Raw genomic sequence first — 7,114 nt, 5'->3', positions numbered from 1 at the left:
CCTAAATATCCCAAGTCCAGGTCTTTGGATTCACAAACTGCATCACATGCAATACAATCTGAACCTCACACTTATTCTCAAGCAGCTTTGGTGCCTGAATGGAAAGTGGCAATGAGAAAAGAATTTGCAGCTCTTGAGGCAAATAATACATGGAATGTTGTTCCATTACCTATTGGGAAGAAAGCTATTGGGTGCAAATGGGTGTACAAAGTGAAAGTAAAAGCAGATGGGTCCCTAGAAAGGTATAAGGCTAGGTTGGTAGTGCGGGGTGACACACAAACTGCTGGGGTAGAATACAATGAGACTTTTTCCCCCGTCGTAAATATGACAACTGTCAAGTGCCTTATTGCAGTGGCTGTAAAAAGAAAATGGCCTTTATTCCAACTTGACGTCAACAATGCCTTCCTCCACGGGGACTTGGATGAGGAGGTGTATATGAAATTGCCTCAAGGTTTCTTCATTGATTTTCCTTCCTCCTCCTCTCAGCCTTTTGTCTGTAAGCTCCAAAAATCCCTATATGGTCTTAAACAAGCCTCAAGGCAGTGGTATGCAAAGCTCTCTAGTGCCTTGTGTTCAAAAGGCTTTGTACATTCTCTTAATGACTATAGTTTGTTTATTAAAAGATCTGGGAGTTCTCTAGTTTTGTTGGTTGTTTATGTCGATGATATAATACTCACTGGAGATGATATTTCAGAAATTTCAGCTTCGAAATCCTATCTTGATGAACAGTTCAAAATAAAAGATTTGGGGCATTTAAACTACTTTCTGGGTATTGAAGTTGTCCCCACTTCTTCTGGCATTCTGTTGAATCAAAAGAAGTTTGTAAAAGACCTTTTATCTGAGCACCATTGTACGGATGTGTCTCCTGTTGTTTCTCCTTTGGAACTCAATGTGAAATTGAAAGCTGATGATGGGGATTTACTTCCCAATCCAGAATTGTATAGAAGCCTAGTTGGCAAGTTTAATTTCCTTACTCATACTAGACCTGATTTGAGTTTTGCGGTACAACATCTCAGTCAATTTCTTCAGGCTCCTCGACTCCCTCATTTGAATGCAGCACTACACTTATTACTTTACTTTAAAGGTACATCTGATCATGGGGTTCTCCTCAACAATTCTTCTGATTTTACACTTCAAGGGTACTGTGATAGTGACTGGGTTACTTGCCCAGATTCACGTAGATCTGTTACCGGATTTTTTGTATTGCTTGGTGGTAGTCCTATATCATGGAAGTCAAAGAAACAACCAGTGGTTTCTCTTAGCAGTGCTGAAGCTGAGTATCGTGCTTTAAGTAAGTTGGTGGCTGAAATCACTTAGTTGATTCGCTTGTTAGCTAATTTGGGTATTGAAGATGTTTCTCCTGTGTCTATATTTTGCGACAATCAATCTGCTTTGTACATCGCCCGCAATCCCGTTTTTCATGAGCGCACCAAACACATCGAGGTTGATTGTCACTTTGTGCGGGGCAAATTGTCTGAAGGTTTGATTGCTTCGCATCCTGTTAGCAGCACCAACCAATTAGCAGACATTATGACCAAGCCTTTGACCGGTATAGTCCATCAGGGGTTTCTTCTCAAGTTGAAGGTGCTTCCCCTCTCCAACTTGCGCGCGCGCGCGGGGGGGTAGTTTTGGATAATACATTTACATAGATTAGGCAGGCATTGTATTTATATGTAATAGGCTTCTTTCTTGTTTAGTTTTAGTCCATTTTGTTCTGGGTTGAGACCCGACCCATTTGACTTTGTATAAAACACAATTTTTATTTTTTCTTATATAGAAAAATACAGAAAATGTTCACGTGCTCTCTCGTCTCTTCCATGTTCTTCTAGAATTTTCTTCCGCAAAATCCAAGCTCCTAATGAGCTTGACAACTTGGTACTTGATACTTACTCCTTTCTCCTCCTCGGAATAATTCAAGAAGAATACAACACTCCAAGACACATACAAGAAAAGAGTTGAAAATATGCAGAATCTGTCAGTAGGGACCAAAAAAAGAAACTCGTTAAGTGATAATCTTTATCTTTGCCTAAATCGTCTTGGTATAAAATAAAATAAAAGTTACAAAATAACCTAAATAGTCTTCCATTTGTCCGTTTGAACTAAATATAGGTAACAGATATATAATATATATGTAATTATGTATATAAATAGTATATAATTTAATGTATATCAGATAAAATATAATCAGTGAATTCGATCGGCGGCTATTTGTGGAAGATCCCATAAAGATACATGTGTTGAAGATTTCTTTCCTTGGAGATATATTGGTCCCATCACGGAAGTTGGGCTTTTTAAGTGCATCGTGGGAGTTGTGTTGGACTATCCTCAGCCCAGCTTGTGGCTAACGGACTTACTGAAGCTAAGCCAAAATTAGCGACTGATTTGAGAAAAGGGAAACTTACACAAATGTCCCATATAAATCTCAACTTACCAACCTCTAGCATTAGTCATAGACTTACCAAAACTAGCCAACAAAAATTGAAAACCCAAATAATAGGGTTTTTTCTATCAAAGAATCACATGCAAAAATCACCTTTCATATTTTAAGCGTAATTAGCAACATTAGATACAAGACGGAAAGGAAATTTCATGGACGGGGTAGCAAATAAGGTGATGAAATATAAAAATCTATACAATATTCCAAAAATCTAAACAAAACATGAACTTTTCAATGGGTATAGTTGAAATTCATTGAAAATATATAGATACGTCAATATACAAAATTTGAGGAAGATTGGAGGTGATTTGGACTAGTTTTGTATCAAAATTCTTAATTAAATCGAGTTCAAAAAAATCTTCTGCGACACATGTATCACGCATGTATCTCACACACAGGTATACATGAATATACACGTGATACACAATTGATACAAATATGATACATATGTGATACATAAATGATACACATATCATTTTTTTTCATGTTCAGCTTTTACTTCGAATTTTCAATTCAAACCACCTCAAAACTTCAGCAAATCATCCCAAAAATGAGATTCAAGCTCCTTAAGTTGTGTCCAATCTATTCTAATAACACCCACTCAAAACAAAGCAAAATTTTGATATTTTTTTGCTACAAATATCTAATTGGCTAATTTGGCTAATATTAGTAATATTTTATCAATTGGCCAATTTTTGTAATGAGCTACTTATAAATGGACATAGCTGGTAATTTCCCTTGAGAAAACTACCCTCTATAGCCCCTCAAAATTTTAATAGCCCATGTTTTGTACCACTTACAAAAAAGGAATTTTTTCCTATCTATACCATATATGAAACCTTATTACTAAAAATATGCATAATTCCATTATTACCCACCATGTTTATATTTTTCCTACAAAATTTATACCATTCATTAAATACCCAATATTAAGAGCTGATTCCTTCCAAATTAGGCGCCTACAAATCTGGGATAAATATTTGAATAGCTTATTCCTTCCAAATTAGGCGCCTAAAAATTTGGGACTAAATATTTTTTCATATTCACTTCAGATTTGTTTCCTCCTTTTTCTGCAGGCTTCTCTTTCCTCATTTTTCACGTCCTCGCCCTGCAACTTTTAATCCACGCCCAGTAAGTCAACTCATGTCTCCAACATCATCCATTACCGAGATTCACCAGCAATTTGTTGCGCCTGAAGATACATTGGAATCTGATTTCGGGGAGTCTCCCATGAAGAAGAAAAAGAGAATCAAATTTTCCATTCCTCTAGCTCCAGTCAACAAATTTTCTACAAAAAATCTACAAATAAACTACAAATCAGTTTAAGTATGTATAAAGCAATATTGTTTTAATGGTATCTACAAATTACTACATTTATACTACAATTAAACTGCAATCTATGTTGAAAAAAAATGTTGACTACAAAATTTTCTCCTAATCTACAAATTTTCTACAAAAAATCTACAAATAAACTACAAATCAGTTTACGTATGTATAAAGCAGTATTGTTTTGAAGGGTATCTACAAAATTACTACATTTATACTACAATTACACTACAATCTATGTTGAAAAAAAATGTTGACTACAAAATTTTCTCTTTATCTACAAAATTTCTACAAATAAACTACAAATCAGTTTAAGTATTGTATAAAGTTGTATTGTTTTTAAGGGTATCTATAAAATTACTACATTTATACTACAATTAAACTATAATCTATGTTGAAAAAATATGTTGACTACAAAATTTTCTCTTCATCTACAAAATTTCACAAAAAAAACTACAAATAAACCAACCTTTCTTATTCCATCTTCATCCTTGTCAAAGGCCCATGACTACTCCTTAATGAAATCTTCAGGGTTGTATATGTACCAAATTGGTGTTGGCCACAGCCACCGCCGGTATTTGGCGTTATTATTGAATGGGATTTATGGGTTTCATATTGAATCTCTTTGGCTAAAAATCGGATTATAAAAAATGGATCTCATCTCTGTATTTTTTGAGAAGAAGAAGGAATGGAGAAGAGAAAGAAATGGGAGGGGGAAAACAGTGCTGGTCAGATCTTGGGAATTAGGGAAGAGAGAAACGTGGGATATATGGACACCTTTAATTAAGGAGTAAAAACTGCCAATTAATTATACCTCTAAATTAATTATGGTATATAAATGGTAATTTGGTATGTTGAAATGTAATTAACTCAAACCTTAAACATTGAGGGTAAAAAGGTTTCATATGTGGTATAGGAAGGTAAAAATCCCTACAAAAAATGGCCCTTCGGCCCAAACATATTGCATATAGTAGCCGAAAGGAATGAGTATGACAACACAAGCGCCTGTAGCTCAGTTGATAGGGCGTCTATTTCCTAAGCTGAAGGTCGCAGGTTCGACCCCTACCTGGCGCGATAGAGCTACCCTTTTTGCCTTCGGCCCAAACATATTGAATATAGTAGCCGAAACGAATGCGCATGACAACACAAGCGCCTGTAGCTCAGTGGATAGGGCGTCTATTTCTTAAGCTGAAGGTCGCAGGTTCGACCCCTACTTGGCGCGATGAAGCAACCCTTTTTTGCCTTTTTAAATTGTATTTTGTACTTCTGGATCTAATAATATTAGCTAAGAATTGAATGACAGTCTATTTTGTATATTTTTTGTATAATAACAGTCTATTTTGTATAGTGACAGTCTATTTTGTATATTTTTTGTATAATAACAGTCTATTTTGTATAGTGACAGTCTATTTTGTATATTCTTTGTATAGTAACAGTCTATTTGTATAGTGACAGTCTATTTTGTATATTCTTTGTATAGTAACAGTCTATTTTGTATAGTGACAGTTTATTTTGTATATTTTTTGTATAATGACAGCCTATTTTTATATATCTATTGTATACAAATTGTATAATGATAGTCTATTTTGTATATTTTCTTATCCATAATAGATCTGGGATCATAAGTTTGCGATGGCAATAAATTGGGGTCATAGCATATTTGTATTCAAAATCCAGATATAGCCTAAAATCATGAATTGCAAACAAGAATTAAAATATAAGATGAAAATTACAATAGCTTTCAGATTTTCGAGAACCGAATAAAGGATCCAAGAGAATGTTTCTAGAGACTCACTACATTTCACATTTATATCTAAAAATGCAAAACTATAATTTAAACTAGAAAAATTAAAGTAGAAAATGAACAAATGAAAACAAACTTCTTTTTTCTCTTCAAAGAACTCGCCTTCACCCTTCTTCTGTTTCTTCTCAGCTACCTTATCAAAATACTTATCGTCAATCTTCTCAACATTTACCGTACTAACATCGACTTTAGTCGAAAGCAATAACATAAGCTTGATTAACACGTCTTAACGGAACTCCATTAAGTTTAAAAGGACCAGTAACAAGCAAAACCCCAGATTTAAGTTGCTTTTAAAAACACAGCTCTTTTACCCTTAAATCTTCCAGCCAAGATAATGAGTACAGTACCAGATGTAATACTTGATCTTAATTTTGTGGGTTTTGGCTTGTGTTTGTTAACAAGGGGTTTTACGACGTCGCCTGCTGGGTAAAATTTTGGGGGATGTGAGGTGGGTTGGTTGGGGTGGGTTTTTTTGGGCGTTGACGCAATTTTCAGTTGTTTTTTTTCTTGATTGCACATAATCCATCAAGAGTGAGAGAGAGAGAGAGAGAAAGAGAAAGAGAAAAGCGACCATGGAACCACAACCATGGGTTGCTGGCGTGAGAGAGAAGAAGAAAGATAGTAAGGAAGAAAGATAGGGATGGGAGGCGACGGCTAGCACTTGTCATTACTTTTAGGCTATAACTTGTATGGGTCAATTTGTGGGCTACCGGTTGAAATTTATTTTGCCCGATGGGCTATAAATGAAGTTCTCTCGACTGATTTCTGCAAATGTTCCTTTTTAGACCACTTTTTAGATTTTGTTCCAAATATAGCTCTTGAGAAATTATTTATTGCACATAATGTTAGACTCAAATTTAATATTTGCTCATATAATTTTCATGTTTCTCACAAAACATTAGATCGTGGTCTAATATTTTCTCATAACATTTCAGTTTGCTAAAAAAAATCTTTAGATCGTGGTTTAAAAGGTCCATTAATTGCAAGAAGAAGAAAAAAAAAGATTATTTATAGCATGTTGGCTTTTAAAATTCGTTAATTTTGAAAGGTATTTTTCTCAAAAATGCTTTTCAAAAATGTACGTATGGTGAGAAACAGTTTATATTTGGCTAATAAATCTGAAAAGCAGCAATTAGAATTTAAAGCTTTTAAAAAGCACTTTTAAGTGTATTTTTTCAAAAGCGTTTTTCAAAAAAAGTACTTTTTGGAGAGAAACTACTTTTTTATCTTCTCAAAAATAGCTTATGCTTCTACTCAAAAATACTTTTTTCCTTCTAAAAGATTGGCCAAACACATAAACTTTAGAAAAAAATACTTTTGACTAAAGAAAGTTTTGACCAAATAGGTTATTGCTAAATACTTGATATAAAAAGGGAGAACCAGCGAAAATTTCACAAATACCATACAAAAGGGTAGAATCAAGTGAAGTCAGAAATATGTTGAAAAATGGATTATTTTGTTATAAAACAAAAACGGTAAAGTAAAGACAAGTATAGAGAGAAACTGATATATTATTCGATTTCAAACTGATGTATATAATGAACTGA

At 34.2% G+C, this 7,114-nt stretch overlaps 1 pseudogene; it reads right to left on the bottom strand.

Annotated features, from left to right (window-relative positions):
• On the bottom strand, window positions 5,430-6,086 carry LOC109221359 (annotated as a pseudogene).

The sequence above is a fragment of the Nicotiana attenuata genome, chromosome 2, assembly GCF_001879085.1.
Source record: "Nicotiana attenuata strain UT chromosome 2, NIATTr2, whole genome shotgun sequence".
Classification (NCBI taxonomy): domain Eukaryota; kingdom Viridiplantae; phylum Streptophyta; class Magnoliopsida; order Solanales; family Solanaceae; genus Nicotiana; species Nicotiana attenuata.
Note: the sequence above shows the minus strand (reverse complement) of the source record. Positions and strands in the feature narration are given on the sequence as shown.